Here is a 24,092-nt window from a genome sequence, read left to right on the forward strand (position 1 = left end):
AGTTCATTAAATATTAGGCTTTATGGGCCAAAGCTTGTCTGATTTGTAATGAGTCTATTAAAATGCCTTCCATACTGACAAAGCACTTGAACTTCAACTTTGGTCAGATGACTGGATCAGAAACTCTTGACTGTGGGAGGCCAGGCTATTTCCCAAGCGCTCCAGATAATTCTAAATATCTACTAAGAACCACTGTTGTCCAGTGGTCTTGAGGGTATTTTCAGATCTCACCTAGCTAGCCTCCAGTGTGGAGTTGTGAATGCTGAGGGGCAACCAGGCTTTGGTAGCTTTCCATCACTGCCTCCAACCACACATGTCCAGTCTGCTTCACTTTACACCTGTCCTCCTGATTAATGTCTTCTGAGAACTCTCATTCCCTGAGAAGAAACATAATAGACTCACAGTTCAATGAGTCTATTATGAGCCGGCTTTAGGGGCAATCAGCTGTAGGTGGAAGTCTGGATTCACTCACACCTTAGGCAAAACTTTGTATGATTCAATTCTTTCATCTGTTCAATGGGGATGGCATTATGTACTCGTTGACTCTGAGGCCATAGAAATTTCTGGAGACAGTATATCATAGGGATCTTAAGAGAGTACACCTTGGAGCCAGATATATTTGGCTTTGAATACGAGTTCCATTCCCCTAACAGTTCCATGACATGTGGCAGGGATGCACCAGAGTATATTTCACACATCATTGCCAGTCCACAAACCATAGTGCTCCAGGCATCAAGGAGAATATAAATCCACTCCACTGCTAAACTCACCATTAATTTTTATTTTTGTGTATTTCATGGTAAGACTTTCTCAATGAAGGAGAAAGGGTGTTGATTGGCATTCTAATGTAAGTTTCTATTTCCCTAACAGCTTTGGGAATAGCAACCACCTAGACTAAGCCACTTTCCCATTTGGAATAGGGATAATGGTTAAATTATATGGCCTTTGGGAGAAATCAATGAGATAAGATTTGCCAACGGCTTGGTGTTATTCCTGGTGCATTATAGATGTTTAGCAAATGAGCTACTATCAGTTTTAATGATATAATGCTAATAATTCATTCCATAGAATGCCAATGCTGTATTTGAAAAACAACAACATCAAGAACAACCCAGCAACCTGTTCAGGAAACTAAGCATTCCACAGTCAAATCAAGTTGTTGATTGTGCTTTAAGGGATGGATTCTCCTATATACATGCTATATTTTTGACTTTGGGACCACAGCTCACTTAGTTGGTTTTGTTGTTGTTGTTGTTGTTGTTTGTCGGTGGTGGGGCTTGAACTCAGGGCCTAGGTACTGTCTCCAGACTCTTTTGTTCAAGGGTAGCACTCTACTACTTTGAGCCACAGCTCAACTTCTTGTTTTTTGAGTGGCTAATTAGAGATAAGAGTCTCACAGGGACTTTTCTGCCCAGGCTGGCTTTGAACCATGATCCTCAGATCTCAGTCTCCAGAGTAGCTAGGATTATAGACATGAGCCACTCACGCCTGGCTCAGAGCTCACTTAGTTTAAAAAAAAAATCACTAAGGTCATCAAACATTATTCTTTTTAATTTTTTAAAAAAATTTATCTTTAAGTAGTTGTACCAAGGTGTTTCCATTAAACAAAGTAATATATGAATACAACACATCTTGATCAATGTCACCCCCTTCAAAATTCTCCCCCACCCTTCCCAACTTCACCCCTTCCCTCACTTTTCTTAATTTTGTAGAATACGCATTGAACATGGAAATTGAAGACATTTTACCTCGGGACTAGCTATCTTGGTATCAGGAGGCCCAGGAGAGTTCCTAGGATCTTATTTTTTTTTTTCTGTGTGTATCTCTTGACCTGGCTTATGCTCAATTGTTTCCACTGGGTTTTTTCTAGCTGCCTGCAGATTCCCTCCCCAGGGGCTCCCTATACCTTTCTTCTTGAATCCCTTTTGAAAACCTGGTAGTGAGAACCCTTTACTTTAGCTGCAAGTACTCTTGAGCATCCAAGAGGGATTTTGGTGCCATGACTCCAAGTAAATGATTTTTTTTTAAGGATCTGGAGTAAGGGGCATATTCTTTCCAGGAAGTCACAAGTCCTTGGGAAAAGAGAGAATTTTCCCATGACATATTAGAGGGAATACTGGAAGAAATGTGGAGGCAGAACTAGGTTCTAAACCAGCAACTTCCAAACATTTTTATCCTACAACTTTCTGTCATAGTCTTCTAAGACAGAATTTCAGTATTTTATTTTAGTCAAATGACCATACACTTGATTTACAGTAGATCTAAAATAATTAGGATGTTTTTTGGTTGATGATGACAGAACTTAAGCCAAAGGAGCTTAAAAGAACTTGAAATCGGGTATGGTGGTGCACACATGAAATCCAAGCACTGGTGAGGCTAAGCAGAAGGTCAGTGAGTTTGAGAGCAGCCTTGGCTATATAATGAGGAGAGAGAGAAAAAGAGAATGAATGTTTTTTTTTTTATAGCTCCATCAGAAAGGGATGGAGATTCTAACTTGAATAATCTTTAAATCCCAGACTCATTTCTATTTTTCAGCTCTGTGGTTTCTTCCGTTGGTCCACTAATTTCATTTTTTCCCCTGTAGATAACTTTTCTTGCAGTAATTTTGTCCTAGCTGCCAGCAGCTTTGTAGATAACATCCGTACAGCCTGTAATCTATGGGAAAGACCGTTGCTGTCTCAAAGTATTCCCCTAAAGTAACCTACCCATCCTGGATCAAGAAGTGAGTATCAGTCCATTTGAGCTGCTATAAGAAAGTAAAGTTAGACTAGGTTAATTATAAGCATCAGAAATTTACTGCTCGTCGTTTTGAAGGTTAGGAAGATCATGATTAAGGACACTGGATGATTCAATGTTCAATGAGTACCCTCTTTTCACAAGTGGGGCCTTCTTACTGGATCTTAACTTGGTGGAAAGGACCAACAAGCTTCTCTGGATCTTCTCATAAAGGGATGAATCTCATGAGCTAGTCACATCTTAATCCCCTACTTCTTAATAAGATTGCATTGTGAATTGGGTTTCAACATAAACTTAGGGGAAACACAAACATTGAGTAGTGGTAAGATTTAAGGAGCAACCAAGGCTGGCTAGTGGGACACACCCACCTCTCTGACTTACATAGCCAGGATATTGGGCAATTCTGATCTACAACTTTACCAGAACTGCTATGAGTTGGGGAGTATGGGATGTCTCGAAGGAAGCAAGACCCTGCTAGACATTAAAGAGAGAAGAAATGCACTAATTAAGAAAACAAATGTGCTTTTCAGAATATTGCTGGGAGAGGGCAAAGCATAACAGAGTGACTAATAGTGGAATTTCAAATACAAATATGGGAGCAGATCAGGGCACAGTTCTTGTGAAGGTCACTAAAATTTCTCAATATTGGTAACACTTTATCTGTTTAAGAAATTGGCTTTCATCTAACTCACATAGACCTAAGAGTAAAGCCATATTCCTCATATTTTCAATGCAAGCACTAATTTTCTTATGACTAACTTGGCATTGACAATAAACTAACCCTACTCTCATTTCTCTCTGCAATTTCTTTTCAAATGTCCTCTGTGTAATATATGTTTAATGAATATTAGTTCTGTCATTTTGACTTAGGTCATTATAATATAATCTTATTAAATATTTATAAGAATTTAATATTATAATTGCCTCAATTGTCAACCAAACCCCAGAGACATTGAGACTTGCTTAAAAATATCCAATAATTGATTGGACTGCTATTATCCAGGCTGTCTGACTCCGAAGCTCAGAATCTTGACCTCTATCTAACTCATTCAATCTCTGGTAGTTGGGAGATAAGTAAATTTCTTTCATTGAACCAAACTCAGTGCAGCTCCATATAAAAAATTCATATCATCCTGGCTTTAGGCATAATCTTATCATAATTATGAACCATTCATTATGGAAGAGCCCCTTATTTAATCATTAAGACTTTGGGGAAAGGATACTGCCTTGACATTCCAACCCAATAACATATAACACAATCTCCTCATGGTATTTTTTTTCTCAAGTTCAGATGCTATCTCCTGTTTAATTTGAAAGGTAGACACAAGATCAGGCTCGTTTTTCAGCAGTTCCATTTGGTCCTTCATTGGTGGCTTTTTGTTAATAATTTTCTCCTGGGTTGCAGATAATTTCAGCATTACAGAAACTCTGGGTTATCTCATTTCAGTTGTTACTGGTTGCCTGTGCTTGTTCATTTTCTATCACCCGCCAGGAAGTTCATCTTCATTTTGTGTGGGGCACAAAATGAGAGCCTTGAAAAATGCAGCAAGATTTTTAAAGGAACAAAATAAATATTAAGTTTCCTCTGGATGAGGCTGTGTTTTTTGTTTCTCTTTGTTTTGCTGGAATTTGAAGTCTCACTGATACACATATAGGGTTGGAGATGGACTTAAGTTTTGCCAGGGAAGATGTTTTGTTGGCTAAAAGCCTTTGGGTGGATCAGTGGAGAGGGATGTCCAAGAGTCCCCTGCATTAGACCTTCAGGGTCCAGAGTTTCTGTCCCTGACATCACAGCCTCTGATACTTCTTCTGTTCTTATATGCTATATTAAGAGATTTCAGCTGCAAGGAACAGCTTAAAATGTAAGGATATTTGTATCATATGACAAGAGATAACCATTTCAGTTAAAGGCTGATTAATTCAACCCTAGTAATTTCCTCTGTCCTGTTGCTCTCTTGGCATCCCTTTGTTTTTCCTCTTGCAAGGTGGCTACCATCAAGTTGGTGTCATGTCCAGCTATCACATTATAAAAGCTGTAGAATAGAGATGGACTCTTTGGTACCAAAAACTTGCATTTATCAACAAAGATCATTCTTTGAAAGCTTCGCCCTTCACTTCTTTTGGTGTGTACTATCTTTAAGTATTGAAAAAAAGAGTTGCCACTCAACAAAGCAGTTTGTGAATACAATAAATGAATCTTGATTAACCTCATCCCTTTTATCCCGTATCCCTCCCAGTCCTACCCTTTGCCTTAATTTCTTAATTATTTTTTAGGATATATATTGTGTTTCACTTCTTAATGGTCAGAACTACATCTCAGACGTGTTCCTAAATCTTACAGGGACGTAGGGGTAATCTTCACTCATTAAATCGCTTAGGACTTATGCCCCATGCCTGACTTGGAAGAGCGCCTACCTTGCACACTTAACTGTGGAATATTTGATTCCCGTGCCCTGCATCTTGTATATATATTTTTTTCTAATTTGGGGAGGGTTAAGGGAAATAACAAAATGCTGAAACAAGGACAGAGGTTGGCCCATTGTAACAATGAGAAGTACAAGACACTATGTTGAAAACAAACTTTACAACCTCATGGGATGGGGGGGGGGGCGGGGGGAAGTTGGGGAAGTGAGGAGGGAAGGGATGGTAGGGGAAAATCAAAGGAGGAGGTAACAATGCCTGGTAAGAATGTATTCATTACTTTACTCATATAACTATAACCCTTCTGCACAGTATCTTTACAATAAAAATATATACTAAAAAAAGGAAATGCAAATCAAAGAAAACTGGGAACTCTCACTCAAAGTCATTCTACAAATGAACACATTCCTTTCTGTGGATGGATTTGCATACTTCATGAACAACGTAGTATTCTGAGTGTATTTTTGTACCTCACTGTATCTCATGCAACTTCCAAGTTGGAGTTTTTCATGGTTTGATCTGGAATGTCACTTAAAGACTCAATCTCTAGATCAACATTTTTGGAAGGTGCTGGAAGCCTAAAGAGGTAGAGAGAGCTTCAATCAGTGGGGCCTGCTTTCTAAGGAAAATGGGACTCCAGCCACCTCTTTTCCTCAGTCTTGTATTCCATCCACTAGGTTAATGGCTTTGCTCCCCTGGGAGTTTTTGCCATGACATGCTGCTCACCACAGGCTCAAAGTGATAGAGCCATCTGGCCCTGATCTCTAAAACTATGAGTGAAAATAAACCTTTTCTAAGTTGATGGTTTCAAGTATTTATTACAGTCACAGAAAGATAGCATACCTTCACAGTCTTTGCAGGATAAAACACCTGTCTATATACCTTTAATCCAAATTATTTTGAGAATCAGTGAGAAACTTTAACTGTCTTCACCAGAGAATTGGATCTATGGACTGGTCAATGGAAAGAACTAACTTGGCTGGTCTCTTGATTATGGATCACTGATATCCCTAGACACTGAGACATCCAAGAATCTCTTTCCTAGAAGAGATCATATGTCTGTTCATTTGCCCATCATTATAGCACCATATCCAAGTTTTGAAACCTCACCAAAAGTTAACTTGTGAACAAGGTGAGGTCAATGAATCTTATTCTTGGTGCATGCCTGGAAATCTGTTACGTCTTTATTTTCATATTATATATTACATGTGCACAACTCCTCATTGGAGAGCCAGAATACACAAGATGTTCTTGTTTTTATTAAATTTGGAGCTTATTAAGATACTAACTTATTTTTTATTCTAATAAAAATAGAGAGTATACATCTTGTGTTTCTCTTGTGTGTGATAGAATCTTGCTCCTGATATTTCCCAACTACTGTGAAATCAGAACTGTATTTTGTAACTAAGTATAAAAAAGCTATATAATTTGAAACTACATAATATATTAACAACCCATCAATGGAAAAATTTGTACTCATTCTGTGACTGAAAAATTTCTATCAAAACAGTAAAAAGTCTCTTATGATCCCATATATCCACCTAGGGAAACATAAATTGGTGAAACTAACATTCATTTAGTATAATATTATTGGAAATACTAGAAATATTGAAATTAGGAGGTTTATTTCTTGTAAAAATAAGTTTTAAATGAGATTCATTTCAAAAATACCTGCATTCTTGTCATTGTATACACCATGAGTAAACTCTTTATCCTTACCTTGATGGATTGTCATATTTTTTCTGGTAGAAAAAAATATTCTTGTAGCATATTGTCGTATTACAAGTTGTATGTGGTTAGTTTTGAAAGCTCTTTTTCAGTGTGAAGTTTTTGACAGTGTCAATTTTTCTAGGAATTGTTTTCCTTTTCATTGTAAGCATTTCTGCCATGTTGGCCCAACATTGACTTCATGGAATTCGCCTGGTTACACGGCTTGTCTCTTACCTAGGAGCAGAGCAGACATTTCCATCATCAGTGGTTTTACTCATTTACATGCATTCAGATTTCACATGTTCATTTTTTTCTTTACTGCCCCGTTCTCTTCATTGGCCAACTTTCTACTTTGGTTATCCATTTTAAAAAAGTCTTGTAGCTTTATCACTGGGAGGTAAAGACACAACATAACTACATACTTTGCCAGCTGTATATAAGCTGAGTGACAGCTACACAGTGACCATAGACTTTGAATGAAGTAATTTATTTGTCCCTTGTCATAGGATGCATCTATGATTTATGATGTGGACTGAAAACGGGACAGCAAAGTTTATACTTTATTCAATTGCTCAGTTAATAAACTGTGGTAACTGAAAATTGAACTGTGTTAGAAACAGAGGGAAAACATACAACAGCACGACCCATCAGCTGCACTAGAGAGTGATGAAAACAAACTAAGCAACTCAAGGGCCGCAATGGGAGGGAGGGAATGAGAGAGATAGAGGGAACAGATAACACGAAGCACAAGGAAAAAAATGGACATACCAACCAATGTGGAAGAAATAGCTGTATTCTCAAAGTTCATAGAATTCACAAACTTTATAGACCACGATGATGACAATTTGCCTCATGAAGGTTAGAATGTGTTTGTGACTTTAACTATCACTATCTCACAATACTGTGAAATTTATGTAATCACTTAATCACAATAAAAATTTTTAAAAATGACACTGATGTTTTTGATCTAAATGACAGGAGCTGAAATAGCTACGGGTCATAACAATTCATATAGCTCAAGTCATATTCCCTCAACTTGAGACCACTTTGAAGGAGCCGTGAAGAACAAGTTAATCAAACACCCATTCCTGGCTAACATGCCTAGTTCCAGTCTTTTAACAAAGGCTGAAAGATGTGCTTTTAGCCTTGAGTCTGTGCCCCTGCACAGACTGGCAATAGCTGTACATTAACCATTTGGTGGGCAACATAGAGTTGCCAAGAAGCAACAATGTCATTAGCCAACTTAACAGACCTAATTATGTCCTGATATGTCAACCAGAGCTTAAAGGGAATTAATCTATTGACTCCATATTTTCTTCTCTCTTCATTATTTCCAGTGCTTTTATCATCATGAAAATTCCCAGCGGAGATGTTTTTGGTCTCCCGATCCAATCCAGTTGAATCGAAGAGTGGTGGGAGGAGATGGCCAGCCCCTGGCATTGCTCACTATGTGGCCTCCACAGACTCTCCATCTCTGCTTCCTGGGCTTTGCAAGCCTCCCTTAGCTTTCAGCCTTTTCCTGACACATGTGTATCTGAGGCCCCTTTGATATCCTCACATGGCTGGGCCTTGACTTCCCAGTGATTTGAAAGGGAGGGAAGTTCTAGAATGGCCGGCTTGGTACATATTAAGATACCAAAATATTTTTTCTTCTAATAAGAATAGAGAATATATACATCTTCTATTTTTCTTGTGTCTACTTAACTGTAAGCTTCCTTTTCTCTAACAAAGGGACCTGTGAGCATATGAAAAGAGCACAGGGTTTAGAGTAGACTGTCCTGACTTAGAAATTAGCTTCCACCACTGACTGCATTTGGGATTCGTATCATCTCTCTGAGCCTCCATTTTCCTCACTGTGAAGTGAGTTCATTAGCTAGGTTTAAAAAGTGCTAATATTTAGCCTTGGGCTTATATAAAGCATCCAATAGGTGGTGGCACTTTCATTCTCTATGATTAATGAATAAGTGTGAATGTTTTACATGTATCAGATTATTTGAACCACAAACCAGCTCAATTCACATAGCAACTGAGATAATGAAGGTTCTCACAAATGATCTTTCTCTAATCTCCTTTGTATTGGAGCTTCCAGTATGCGTAGAGCTCACTTATAATGATTAATCTATCCCAAGTATTTAGTATTTCTAATTATCTGCTCTATTTAACTCTGTGTGTGTTTGGTTTTGTTTTTAGCATTTCTCTTTTTGAATATGCCTTAATATTTGGAAGAGACCCACCTAAGTCATTTGTAAATATAGAATAATATTAAAAATGAATGATTAAACAGTAATATTTCCCCTTTTGGTCTCTGTAATATAATACATACACCATTCTCCTTCTCTCCAGCTTGGTTACTTGTTATGAGATATAGCAATGTACTTTAGCTTATGGGGAAGCTTTGTCTTGGAAATCATTGTGTTTGTCCTGTAGGTATTTTGTTGATATCATATAATGGGCACAGTATCCACAGCTTTTGGCCATATGCTTTATGTTCATCAAACTCCACTTCATTTAACCTTTCTGGGAACACAAGAAAACTACCTTTTCTTTGTGCTGTTTAGGTCATGGCTGGGTTCTGACTAATTGCATGAGAGTGGATGTGATATGCTTTATTTCCAAATCTGGCCATAAAATATTCCAGGAAATTAATAACCACGTTCCTACTTCCCAGCAACTTCCAAAGCCATATATTTTAACTGGCATAATGATCATATGGAAGAGACCAGATGAGTGACCAGATGGAGGAAAACCACTACAGAGAGCCATCTGGGCTTGCCTTAGATTAAAAAGCAATTAAAATAACCAAACTTTTACTAAGCTTCTGACATATTAGGGCTTATTTGTTATTACAGCATAGCCTATTTAGTACTGACCAGATATGATAACTGCATTCATGTGAATACTTTGTAAGTTATATGTCAAAGCAGTATGTGAATGTACCATATTATCTGTGGAAAGTTAAGTCTGGAAATCAAGAGATCAGGCTCTGGCAGGAATGTCAGATGCTTGTGTCTCTCTTACATGCAGCCTTGTCATTTATAAAGTAACACTCCTAATCCTTTTCATGACTATTTCCCAAGGTTATTGCAAGTTGCAAATGAAATCATGGTTGTGTAAGAATTTAGAAACTGTAAAGTTATGTCAAGTAGAAGACATTGTAATTATTACCCTAGGGCTTCGAATCTCTCCCCAGAATACCCTTTAAACATGAAAGGAAATGCCCTACTGCTGTTAACTGGGTGTTACTCTTTTCTAGAATGTTGCCACAGACTTTTATTCAGCAAAGCGTGAGCACAAACTGCCTGTCTGTGATCCAGAACTCTTGGCAGTCATTTTCTGCCTGGAACAGCTGCTTGAAGCTGAAAATAAAGATGCCTATGCTTCTAAACACAGACTATCTGGAGGAGAGGGGGTAAAAAAAAGAAAGCTTGCATACAGTTTCAATCTCTCTTGAAGAGAAGGGGGTGGTACAGCAGAGAAGAGGAATCATACTTCACTCTAGGAAGGAGAACTCATAGAGACAGGAAGGCAAGGTCATGGATATTGGCATGAGACACCACTTCTACAGCATGTATCAGCAATAGCAGGCAATCTGGGCTCTGAAGCTCTCCAGGTGAGAGAAGCTTTCTGTTAAGCTGATAGTTTTGTGTCCTGTCTAAACCTAACCCACAGAGAATCTCATAGGACGACTGTGCCGAAAGTTAGGATTGTTTGAAGGAGACTTCGGGAGGAATGGAGAAATAGAAATGCAGTTTTGATGGCTCAGTGGAGACATAGTCTGTGTTCTCAGAGGAAGACTGGGAGGCCAAATCAGCCTTGGGTTTGACTTATGGATTGATCCTAACTCAATTCTCTATGGAGAGATAGATTATTGTTCTAAAGGAGGCTGGTTGTCTAAGCTTCAACAGGTATATTCTTAGGTCTTACTGTATGTCAGTCTTTTTCCTTAGTGCTTCATAAATATTAGCTTGTTTTTTTTATTCACACAAGTTTATGAAGTAGATACTATTATCCTTATCATCTTGAAAATGGAGAAACTGAGGCCTAAAGATGTTAAGACCTAGAACACAGAGATAAGTGACAGAGCCAAGATTGGAACCCACACCAAAGGCTCCACAGTCCTGGCATTAAGCACTAAACTCTGCTGTCTCATTAGGAAAAGGCACAAGCATAGAATATTCACATTACCCAGAGTTCCCAATGGTTTCCAACACCCTGGGACTCTCTTGACATGAGTTCATCAGATAGTCAGCCAATTGCAAATGAAATTAAACAAGAGAGACACTTCTTTACTAGCTGATGTTGTACTGGTATGTGATTGGAAGTAAGAAAAGCACAATGCAGTTCCTGGGGGCCAATTCCCTACTTCAGAAAACAGAATTTACTACTGGAGTTGTGTAGCAATTGAAACCTGGACAGGAGACTTCCAGTGCCCACAGGAAAGGAAAGCTAGCCCCAAGCGAACTCATTACCTATCACTTGGCTGTTGAATAAAATAATAAATATAAAAGAAAATCCTTCTAGAGTTATGCTTTTGGTTTGAGGTGCTAAGATCTATTAGCATATCTGCATACAAATGCATGTCTGTGGCATGTGGATGGCTCATCACAATACTTATAGGCACCTCATTAATTACCAGTTGCTTTCAGGAATTTGCTTGAAGACAGCCAAGTAATATGTAAGCAAGCAGAGCTAACAAATTACTTTTGTGAGAAATCAGGAAAAAGGAAAGCACAAGATTAGCAATTAGTGTCTGTCTCTGAGTCTTCTTACTGAGTGGTCACTCATAGTTCTTGGAGGGTCACAACTGAGTGGAGTCTCAGTGAGACCCTTGCCTAGACTCAGTGTTTCCATCTCCTAAATGGGTACTTGTCTAGTGGTCATCTAATCTGGAAACCTTGAGGTTTTAACAAAATACTGTTATTATCTTGAAATAGTTATACAGAGGAGTTCCCATTCAACAAAGCAATTAATGAATATTTCTTGATTGGTATTACCACTTTCAGTCTCCCCATCTCTCCAAATTCCTCCCTCAATTTTCTTAGTTTTGGAGGATATGCATTGAATTTTATGACTGCATTCTCTCTCCCTTCCTCTCATCATTTGTCTACCCCTTCCACATGACCCTCCCCTCCCCTTCCCTTTTACTTCGGAATAACTGAAATTTAGAACACAAACTAACTGCATATGATTAATTTTCATGTAGAACACTTAATTAAAAGTAGGGGTTAAGGCAGGCACTGGTGGCTCACATTTGTAATCTTAGCTATCCAAGATCTGAGTATCATTGTTAGGAGCCAGCCTGGGCAGAAAAGTTTGTGAGATTCTTACTCCAATTAACCAGCAAAAAAAAAAAAAAAAAGCCAGAATCAGAGCTATAGCACAAGTGGTAGAGTGCCAGCTTTGAGCAAGAGAGGTAAAGGACAGTGTCCAGGTCCTGAGTTTAAGCCCCAGTATCAGCACAAAAATTAAAAAAAAAATAAAAGTAATCCAGGAGCCAGTTTCTGGTGGCTCATACCAGTAATCCTAGCTACTCGAGGCTAAGTTCTAAGAATCATGGTTCAAAGCCAGTCTAGGTGGAAAAGTCCATGTAACTCTTACCTCCAATTCACCAGAAAACTGGAATGGCACTGTGGCTGAAAGTGGTAGAACACGTACCTTGAGCAAAAGAGCTCAGAGACAGCACCCAGGCCCTGAATTCAAGCCCCAGAACCTGTATAAAAGAAAAGAAACACATACACAGAGAGAGAGAGAGAGAAACAGAGATAAAGAGAGAGAGAGAAAGGAAAGAAGGAAGAAAAAGGAGGGAGGGAGGGAGGGAGGGAGGGAGGGAAGGAGGAAAGAAAGGAAGGAAGGAAGGAAGGAAGGAAGGAAGGAAGGAAGGAAGGAAGGAAGGAGGGAAGGAAGGAGGGAGGGAAGGAGGGAGGGAGGGAGAGAGGGAGGGAGGGAGGGAGGGAGGGAGGGAGGGAGGGAGAATGAAAGGAAAGAAGCAAAAGAGTAGAGGTTTCCTGCTCCAGCTGGAATCTGACTTTGTGCAAGGAATGCCAGTTGGAGCCAGTTACGTAAATTGGTTATACCTACTACTCAATCACTTTAACTCAGAAGTGTTCTGGTTTTGCTAACAAGTTTAGTGTGTACTTTGAGGTCACACTTTAATTGATGCCCTTGGAGATTGTTACACATGTTACAATTTGGGAACCACTGATACAATTGTTGGAGAAGGATTGGCTAACAGGTGACTTGGTAATAATGAGGTGGTAAGGAAGAAAGCACTCTTAGCTATCATTAAGAAAAATCATATCTCACAGACATCTCTTGTGCAAGCTGAAGTGTGCTGCAGAGAGAAAAGCATGTGAAATGTTTTGTTGTATATTGTTTCAAGATTAACTTCTCTGATTGGCCTCCAACTGTCAGGAAATCTGGGAAATCCTATGTGAAAGAAGAGAAGTATTTGGAAGGCCAGTAAGCCTTCCTACAAACCATGACCTCTTTCAAAATAATTCTCCAAGCAAAGGTCATGACGAGAGGCCCCCTAGTGCCTAACACCGGCTGTGAAACCGAGCAGAAGACATAAACAGTCTATTTCTGAGCCATAGCTTCCCACTGGTTCATTTTGTTCTGTGTTTGCAATAATTCACATGTGTTATGTTATTTGAAGAAATGAAGATATTTCATGCTAACCAGTGAATTTCTGACTTCTCTTGAAAAATCAGCAAGACTTAATTTGCTTTCATGGTGGTGATTGCTAGCTGAGGAGTGGCATGATCTTTGGATGGACTTGAGTTTCTTTTTGTGTGTGTGTGTAGTTTCTAGGGCTTGAACTCAGGGCCTGGGCACTGTCCTTGAGCTCTTTTACTCAAGGCTAGTGCTCTACTACTTTGAGCCACACCACCACTTTTGGTATTCCAGTGGCTCACTGGAGATTAGAGTCAGAAGGACTTTCTCCTGCCTGGGCTGGCTATAAACCATGATCCTCAGATTTCAGCCTACTGAGTAGCTAGGATTACAGGCATGAGCCACTGGTGTCCAACTCTAGACTTGAGTTTCTACGTCACAACCCTAGGCAATCTGTTTTACCCTTTTCCTCTGCCTGTCTGCCCCGAGTACCACCGCAGGTGGTGAAGGATTTTCATCTGTGTGGATCATGGGAAATGGGTGATATAAGGGGGACTTTGTGGAAAACTCAGAACTCTTTCCAAATAATATTGAAACTTCTAGGTATATATATATTTTTTTTCTCCAGTCAGAAAAAATAAGCCATTTAAAAATTATGATCCTCATGTATCCAGAGGGATATTGAGTTGCCTGCCTGTTATCCTTTTGGAGAAGTTACTCCGCCAAGACCTGGGAAGCTCTCCATACCACATGACCCTACACCCCTGCCCATAGCCAATAACAAGCACAGACCAATTAAGTCTTCCTTGCAGAATCTGAACTAAGGCGCAAGGGCTACTACAGTCAGAGAGGTGGTGGGTACTGAAAACTTCAGGATCCACTTAAGTGTGACATGGTGTTGAAGTTGTAGAGGAATTCATCAGGCTCCTGGTGGGCACTGAATGGGGTGCTTATTTCTGGTTTTTCAGCTTCACTCCTCCCAAAGACACAGGTGTCCCTCCTTGTTCCATCTTCAGGAACTCCATGTGTTATTGTACACAGGCTGCCTTAACAAAATACCACAGACTGGATGGTTTACCCAGCAAGTGCTTTATCTCCATTTTGGAGGCTGTATGTATCAGGGTGTCAATATGGTCTGCTTCTGGTAAGGGCTCTCTTCCTGGCTTATGGATGGCTACTTTCCCGTGGGGTGCTCACACAATAGGAAAAAAAGGAAGCAATCTCTTTGTTGGCCATTCCTCTTCTTGAAAAGTACATATCTCTTCATGAGGGTCTATCCTCCCCTCACGAGCTCATTTATACCTATTTATTACTCAAGACCTACCTCTCCAAATACCACATATATTTTTTTTCTCCAGTCAGAAAAAATAAGCCATTTAAAAATTATGATCCTCATGTATCCATATATATTATGGATACATTATATATTATGGCATTTGAGGAATAATCTATCACATGCAGATATGGCTAGGTCATACCAAAGTGCTCTTGTCTTTTGTGTCCTGATAGTAAGAGTCTACTTGAGTTAGCGTGAGTGGGTTCCTGCACTTTATAATCTAAGCTGAAACTAGAACTATGTCTCCTCCCTTCCATCTGTGCTTTCTGCCATACCAGGCAGTCTTCGTCCTTCTTGCACATCCATGCAATAAATCCTCCATGACTTATAGAGCCAGCCCTAGAAGAACTAGTGAGCATTCACAGTATTCCCTGGGCTATTGCAGGCCTTCACTGTACCATAAAAGAAAGGCTCGGCCTACTCCCCTAGCCCTACTCTGGATGTGGAGAAGAGGGAACATGTGTGTTTTCTGTGTCATAAAATGCACCTGGGCAGTCCTGATCCCTTTGTCCAAGGCAACAGGAAAAGTGCTCGACATGTGGCTCAAGATAGAATGCCATCGCTTCCCTTGAATCCATATTCCTCTCAAAGCTGGGAGTCAGCTCTCTTACTGTTTCCTCAGCCAGTAAAACTTCCACAGATCAGAATCCAGGGATAGATTGGGACTAATTGATTAGCTGGGGAGGGGGAGAACTCCTGTATTGATTTCTACAATCTCCAGAAATAAATACTGTATGAATTTGATGTGATTAATGTGGATGCAAATGCCACAGAAAGTAATAAAGACTTGACACTTATTAAAAAGCGTTGCCAGAAAAATGTGAGTGATTATTTTAATATGAGCGTCATGTGGTGCATATCCTCCTGCCTTTCCTTAATTTCCCCACAGATAAGCCACTGTTACCTTACTCTTGTGAGGCAAATGAGAATATATATATATATATGTATATGTATATATATATATTTGGAATTAAATTTTAAAGACGGAATTGCAATTGTTTGAATTCCAAGTCTTGAACTAGACCCTGTCTCAGGCCCTGGTGAATTGGGTGCCACCCAATTGCTGACATGCAATGCAATAGATATTTTTGCAATAGACGGCTTTGCAATAGATGTTGTGCCTATGCTAATCTCCCATGAGGAAGTGTTTTCATTATTAATCACTATTAGATGCAAAAGGAGGTTGAGAAATGTTTTCATTCTAGCATCCCCAGGCCTTCCAGCTATTTAAATTCTATTAAATCTAATGGGATTAGTGTGATTAAAGCACCAGATTCTAAATTCAGAAGATACTTCTCACTCTACATGTGAAAAAAGAACCTGAAGTCTAAATTTATCGGGTATATCATCTATATGTGAAATCATCATTAAAGTATCACCAGAACCCTAAAAGACATTTTTAACATATATGTCACATATACACTAGGAACTAGGAATTCTGTAATAGCTAGTAACAAAATCTGTTTAGGCTGTTTAGAATGGCAGAAAGTGAGTTTTGTGTCTGAAGCAAACTACATGAGAAATATAGATGGGCCTGTTTGTGTTTCCTGCAATGTGATAATTTACTAGACAACAGTGAATTCACAAGCTACATTAATCTTGTTGGGTTTAATTCTCCAGGTATTACTGTCTCTCTTTGGAAGTCATGGCTATTGACAGGTTCTTTTTTATTCCAGTCTGATTGTACATCTCTGTCTCTTTCTGTCTCTCTCTGTCTCTCTGTCTCTCTCACACATGCACACATATGTTACAGAATGACTGAGAAAGGGTTAAAGAGACTGTAGAGTTCAAAGATACTGTACTGAAGGCAATACAGACAAGGAGAAGTTCGTTGGGGACTAGACAAAAAGTCTTACAAACCATAGGCACAGAGTTTTCAAAATGAAGGTCTGGGAGGCAGACAGCTGTGGATGTCTATTAGAAGTGGGCTATATGTCACAGACAGGAGAAACTGAGTCAGAGCCCAGAAGAAAGAGGAATTGGCCCTTCTTTCCCTGTGGCGCTTTTCCTGGATGATGGTCCCGGGGAGTGACCAGGTGAGCATGCCTGCCTGCCACAATTTATCTCAGGAAGCTCCTTCTCTCCTCATGTCAGGCAAGGAGGTTATGTCTGGTAAGACTGATAAGCTCATGTGCCTGGGGTTTCTTTTGATATATTTACAGCTGCAGTTAAATATTGACACAGATAAATTATGTTTGTGCTTCATGGTGTGCTGGCATATGGAGGTTGTAGCATTCTATAAACAAGATTCAGTCCTTCTATTTCTGTACAGTATATATCGTAGATACATACTTTGTTTTTGCTGGCCCTGAGGCTTAAACTCTGGGCCTGGACACTATCCCTGAGCCTCTTTGTGCTCCAGACTAGCACTTTACCAATTGAGCCACTTTTTCTGAGTAGTTGATTGGAGATAAGAGTCTTATGAACTTGCCTTTCCTGGGCTGGCTTTGAACCATGATCCTCAGATCTCAGCCTCCTGAGTAGCTAGGATTACAGGCATGAGCTACCACCACCTGGCTGATATATACATTTATAATGTGCATATCCTGTTAGGAAATGGAAAGACTTGAAAAAAATTATATTAAGTGAAGTAAGCCAGGCCCAAAGAAACATAGGTCCCATGGTTTCCCTTATTTGCAATATCTAGTATATGTCTGAGTCAAGCAGAAAAGGTCAGATTAGTTGATGTTAGGAAAATGAACCCCAAGATAAGTATTCAAATATTTTTTTCTTTCATGCAATTGTTTCTAACATATGTATAAGATTATTTCTTTGTTGCTTTGTATGTCCCTCCCCCACGGTATAACCCCTGCTTTCACTGTATTTGATGTTGGTTTAATTTGTGGAAGGGAAGGGAAAAAAACAAATCATTTAAATAGGGATACAGGTGGACCCATTTCAACAATGATATGTACAAGTCGTTATATTGAAAATGAACTTTACAACTTTGGTCAGGTTGGGGGGGTGGGGAGGATGGGAAGGAATGGGAAGAGGAAACAAAGGAGGAAACAATGCTTGACAAGAAATGTACTCATTATCTTGTCCATGTAATTGTAACCCCTCTGTATGATATTTTCACAATAAAAAATGTGCATATCCACAAATCATTTGGGATATACTTATCCAACAGAACGGTTTGTTGTTTCTTTGAAATTAATTGAAGCTTAATTGCGTCTCATCTTTTTTCTGGCAATACTAGAGAGGCTCTCTTGTCTTGCCACGTTCTTGCATGCTATGGATAATAACTTCACTTGTTGGGCACTCCTTTCTGTTACATCTCCCCTTCCATGGATCTGCTTTAAAAAAAAAAAAAACTGGAATCTGGAAACTCCCTCTCTCTGCATCAAGCATCCCATTGAGAGCCCCAACCTTTGATTCTCCTAAGCCAACCTTTACATCAAGGGAATTATCTCTACATAAAAATGAGTTTCATAGAAATTTTTGGAGAGCATCCTCTGCTTCCTGATACATGGTTCTAAGTCAGACACCTGTACCTCAGAACAGGGGACCCCACGTTAGAACCTCACTCTGTCTGTGCCCATTCTCCATGGCTCATTCTCCACTTAAAGGGTGGATTGGGCCAACAGCATCGATTGTGAAGGTCTGAATTAGCATATATTATAAGTAGATGGGTGGGGCTAAGGAAAACAGAAATATTAAGGAGTCAATCTGATTTAAATAAATGTGTAAAATACCATGATGAAACATCTTTGGACAAATAGCATAATACATTAAAATAAATCCAGGGTTGTACAACAGGCCTTGTCTGGGATGATGGTATTAGTAGGAAGGGAGACGGTAAATGAAGAGGGTGAATGAAGGTGAAAATGGCCCAAATTCTTTGCATGTATATGTGAAAATGGAACAATGAAGCGTGTTGAAACTGGTTTGGAAAGAGGAGGAAGGAGGAAGAGTGAGAGCGATAAAGAGAAAGGCCATGACCAAGATGCCTTGTATACATAAATGGACATGTCAAAACGAAATCCTTTGGTACAGAATTGATGCTAATAAAAATGTAACAGAAAAATCTGCTGTAGGTAGAAATGACTCTCTGATGGGGATGCTACATCCTGAACCCAAACTTATATTCCAGAAACTTAAGATTTGTTAGTATTTGAGTGTGTGTATGTGTATATACACGTACATACATAAATACACACACATGCTTACGTAGCTATAACGGATATTCAAAATTTTTGAAAGTTTACTTCTTAAAATGTTTTCTTACTGTGAACTTTTAAGTAAAGCACCTCCCTTTTTCTGAGATCGCATATTCCATCTTCCATGAAGGAATGGTGGTACAATCCCTGGAGGTAAACTGTGATCTCTCTGTAGGAGAGGATGCATGTTTCCATTAGCTCAGGTGCAGGATATGGATGCTGTCCTTGAGCCTCTTTGTGCTCTACCACTTTAGCCACAATGCCGCTTCTGGCTTTTTCTGAGTAGTTTATTGGAGATAGTAGTCTCATGGACTTTCCTTCTCCAGGCTGGCTTCAAACCATGATCCTCACTCAAATCTCAGGACCATTTCCAGTACCACTGAAGTGATTTGTGTCATCTGTTTAGTGATCAGTTGTCCTTTTCATCTCCTGATTTATAGTACCATCATGTTTTTATATGTGCATATAGTTATATATATATATATATATATATAAAATTTATGCATTCATATATATTGATAAATATTGTGGGTTTATATATGCTTATATATTATGTCATTTCTGTGATTTATAATTTCACCATGAATCAGTGAGATGCTATTCTTTATACTTTTAATAAAATAAAAAGCAGTTGAGTTCTCCAATTTGTCAGGGTTATTTTGTTGTTGTTTAATCATAAAATTTTAAATTTGCACATAAGTCAAAGAGGATTCCCATACTTCCTTGCAGCAATTCATTTGCAAGATCATTTCTTGATGTCTACTTTAATCTAAGCATGCATTATCTCTCTCAAGGCCTGGTGGAATCCTATCCACAATACACTATTGAACAAAGCACATCTTGGTGAGGCAGACTGCCTAAACTACCCAAATGATGGTGGACTAATAGGCTGTCTTCAGAGTTCCTCAGCCTCATCATGGCCTCCATGCCCATCTTTCTGAGACTGGCAGGAATGTATCTGAGTGTGTGTGTGGGGGGGGGGGGGGAGGATAGTCTCTTTTCTATTGTTCTCACTGACACACACCCTACTCAGAAAGAGTATGAAGACCTGTGTAGTGCCCTAGCTCATTCTTTCCTGGGAGCTGATTTCAGGCAAATCTAACTAACCTCCCTGATCCTTGATTCTCCTGTGTGAAATAGACTTAGTAATAATCTGCCTGGCTATCTCACAGGGATTTGGCTGGTTCTCAAGGAAACAAAAGAGTTGGAAAAATTTTGATGTGGTGAAAACCTGTTATAAGTCCACTGTAATAGTACAACAAATGGATCACCTTGACAAACTTGAATGGTCCAGGAAACAATCAATTTGTTGTTCGGCTTTACCCCCTATGGACCAAGTCGTGAACTAAAGCTGCTAATTATTTTAACTTTGTGATAGGCAATTCTATATTTTTTCCTTTGAACAAATTTGAACCATGGGCTATTCATAGTGGAAGAAAGTAAAACTGAGGGGTTAGTGTATAAAACTCTGTCATTGGGCACTTAAGGACTAATTTGGAAGCTATAGGCTAAGAGACATTATAGCCAGAACAATAAATGCTTCTGCCAAGTGCCCTAAGAGCAAGGGTAAAGGAGCAATGCCTTCTGGTCAGCAACCACAATAGTTGTCAGAAGTTTTTGCCTTAGATGTTCTTTTGTTCAGTTAGTCAACATACCTTTTTCTGAGCTTTAGCTTAATTTGAATATGCAGTGAGTACATCAGATGGTTTCTGTTTTCAAGGGCTTGAAGGATTATTGGGCTAGACAAATATTAACCAAGCAGTTTGTACACAACACACATACACACATATGCCTGTGATAAATGTGCAGAAAAAGAAGTCTAGGGTCCTCTGGCAGTCCAGCTTACTTGGAATTATGTTTCAGGGGAGGAACTTAACTTAGCACAGGATAAAGAGTGGACTTTCCCTAGGAAATAACACAGGCTGAGAGCTCAGAATTGTAGATGTGAACAGAAGGTCTTTGTCATGGTGGGAAGGTGCCTTGCCATAGGACTGGCAGAAAATCTCCCTTTCTGTCTAAGGATTCATCTAATTTTCTTCCCCTTTTCTTTCTTTCTTTCTCTCTCTCTTTCCTTCCTTCCTGCCCTCCCTCCCTCCTCCTTCCTTCCTTCCCTCCCTCCCTCCTCCTCCTTCCTTCCTTCCTTCCTTCCTTCCTTCCTTTCTTCCTCTCCTTCCTTCCCCCTTCCTTCCTCCTTTCCTTCCTTCCCCCTTCTTTCCTTCCCCTCTTCCTTCCTTCCTTCTTTCCTTCCTTCCTATATATTGTATATATAGTTTATACACACACACACACACACACACACACACACACACACACACACACACATTCTTCACTCATCACAATGAATGCCTTTACTCTGTTTCCAGAGCCTCTCTGCAGTGACTGTGAGCACTCTGAGTCCTCTGAGCAGAGGTGACCTTCTTCCCTCAGTGCTTGCTTAGAGCTGGAGTCAATGTATGCGTCATTCCAACGACCGTTTCCGGAAAGAGTAACTTTCCAATTTCAATCTGGAACACAGTCTTCTCTGGGAAGCAGAACCATCAAATTGCAATGTGCCAATGTTAAGCATTCCTTCCTCAATTCATAGCATCCCTGTATCATTTGTTGTTCAATTCTATATCCAATGTGCTTGAGGCTACAAGTGCATGCACTCAGATGTTTGCCAAGCAAACAATCCATGGGGCTTATAGCATCTTGCTCATCTGCACTCTGCAACTCTCAATCTGAGCTTATGACATTCTCTAGCACATTCAGAGATCACTACTATAGCTATAATCAGAATTCAAACAGCCAAATCTCACCCAAGGCTATGTCTTTAGTTTCATGTCCCCTTCTTGGATGAATTTGTACAATGGAAATATTTAGTGGGCTTATATAATTATATATATATATATATATATACATATATACACACATGATAAGTAGCAAACCTATTAAAGAAGTGTTAGTTGTCATTTAGAAGAATTAGAAGAATTCTGTTTACTTTTTCTTCTCTAGAGCTTCTTTCCTCTATATTCCTCTCTTTCCTCTTTTTGTAACATTCCTTTATAAGTGTATTAAAATTAAGTGTCACCCTGAATCAAAAGTACTTTTTAGAAGTAATCATTAATATCTTTTTAACATCTGATCTCATTTCAAGGTTCATCTTCTTATTAAGATGGACATTTTAGGTACAGCTAATCCTTGGATATGTGCTTTAGAAAAAATTTAGAAAATATGTGAGCAGAAGGAAGTTTTGCTTCTCTAAGGCTTGGCCCTTCTAAAATCTCTCATTCAGATTTTATGCAGAACATCTTTACCCCAAATTGAAGATTATCATCGGTTTTTAAGATGCCAAAAAGGAAAGATAATTAAAGTTTGAAAACACCCAGGTGACTGGGCAAAGCAGAATCATGGTCATGCTTTTAGAATACCAGAAACTCTGTTTACTTAGTTTTATAACCATGACTGTGATCCTAACATGAATTGTGCTCTATGTCCAGAGAAACTTTTGGAAGCAGTGCCTTGAGAGGTTGAAGTGCATTTTCCTTGTTGGGTGGCGAGAGATGGGACTTTGTTCTATGTTTCTGGCCCATTGAGGCTCAGTTGAACTCAAAAACAAGTTTTTGAAGGTTTTACTTTCTATTGACTGTTACTCTGTTTTATAGTCAGAAAAGAAAGAAACAACAAACATAGAACCCCTTTGAACAGAAACAAAATTTTAGAGTGTGTTCCTCCTTCAGATTCTTATTGTTGAACAGATAGTTTTGCATAAATGGCATCAGTATTCATGCTGCTTTTGTTTTCTGTTTTAAAATGGAAGCTCATTCTTACTGTAAAAAAGTTGCTGCTATTGTAAAAGTATACTCAATACAAAAGTATACACAATACAAAAATATACACAATGCAAAAGTATACACAGTACAAAAGTAGAAAGAAGAAAGTAAAAATGATTATCTAGGATTGTACTGCCAACAAGGAGTTATTTCCAATGTTTTCATGAGCAGTATATTACATTTTAAACATGATCCTGGACTAGGTATAGTCAGAAAAGAGTATGTGGAGATATCAGGGAAGGAGAGAAGGTAGTAATAAAAACACATACATAGTGAGACATTGATAGCTCATGGCTGTGATCCTAGCTGGAAGGTAAGATCTGAGGAGGTTGAAAGTCATCCAAGGCAGGAAACTCTGTAAGACTCTTATCTCCAATTAATCAGCGAGAAGTCAGAAGTAGAGATGCGGCTCAAGTGGTAGAACTCTATCTAGCCTTGAGTGAAAAAGACACGTGACAGCTTGAGGCCTTGAGTTCAAAACCCAGTACCAGCATGCACACATGCATGCACACATGTGTGTGCATACACACACACACATCCAAAAACACAAATCACATGTACAAAGAAGAGGGAAAGAAAGCAAAGCTTTTTGAGTGTGTGTGTACGGATGTGCATGCATGTGTGTGTGTTTAAATGAGTATGGTTGAAATGATCAACAGAGACTCAAACCTGTTACTTTTTATATTTTTAATAAAGGGAAATAATGAGTTTGCACAATTTTTCCAGTTTCAACCTAGTACGGTAGTATTTCATTGCTCTTTCTTTTTTTTTTTATCATCAAATTTCTAATTTATTGGTAATATTTTTTAAAAAATGGAAACCATGTAAATAATTTTACATCAATCAGATTGAAAAATATTTGAAAGTTTGACATATGGACTTGTTAGAATGTACCAAAGGTTCTTTTTTTTTTTTTTAATTTTATTTTATTTTATTTGAGAACATACTGTACAGAGGGGTTACAATTACATGGTCAGGATAATGCATACATTTCTTACCAAGCATTGCAGCCTCCTCCTTTGTTTACCCTTCACCTCCCTTCCCAGCCTCCCCCCTCCCCCCCACCCAATCATACCCCCCCCCTCTGACATTGTAAAGCTGGTTTTGACATGACATTTTGTACTTCTCATTGTTGCAACAGGTCCACAAATTATATTAAGTGAAGTAAGCCAGGTCCAAAGAAACATAGGTCCCATGGTTTCCCTTATTTGCAATATCTAGTATAGGTATGAGTCAAGCGGAAAAAGTCAGAGAAAGTGATGTTAGGAAAACGAACCCTCAAATATGTATTTTAATGTTTTTGTT

Source organism: Dipodomys spectabilis, unplaced genomic scaffold (assembly GCF_019054845.1).
Source record: "Dipodomys spectabilis isolate Male_0828 unplaced genomic scaffold, ASM1905484v1 ptg000125l, whole genome shotgun sequence".
Taxonomy (NCBI): domain Eukaryota; kingdom Metazoa; phylum Chordata; class Mammalia; order Rodentia; family Heteromyidae; genus Dipodomys; species Dipodomys spectabilis.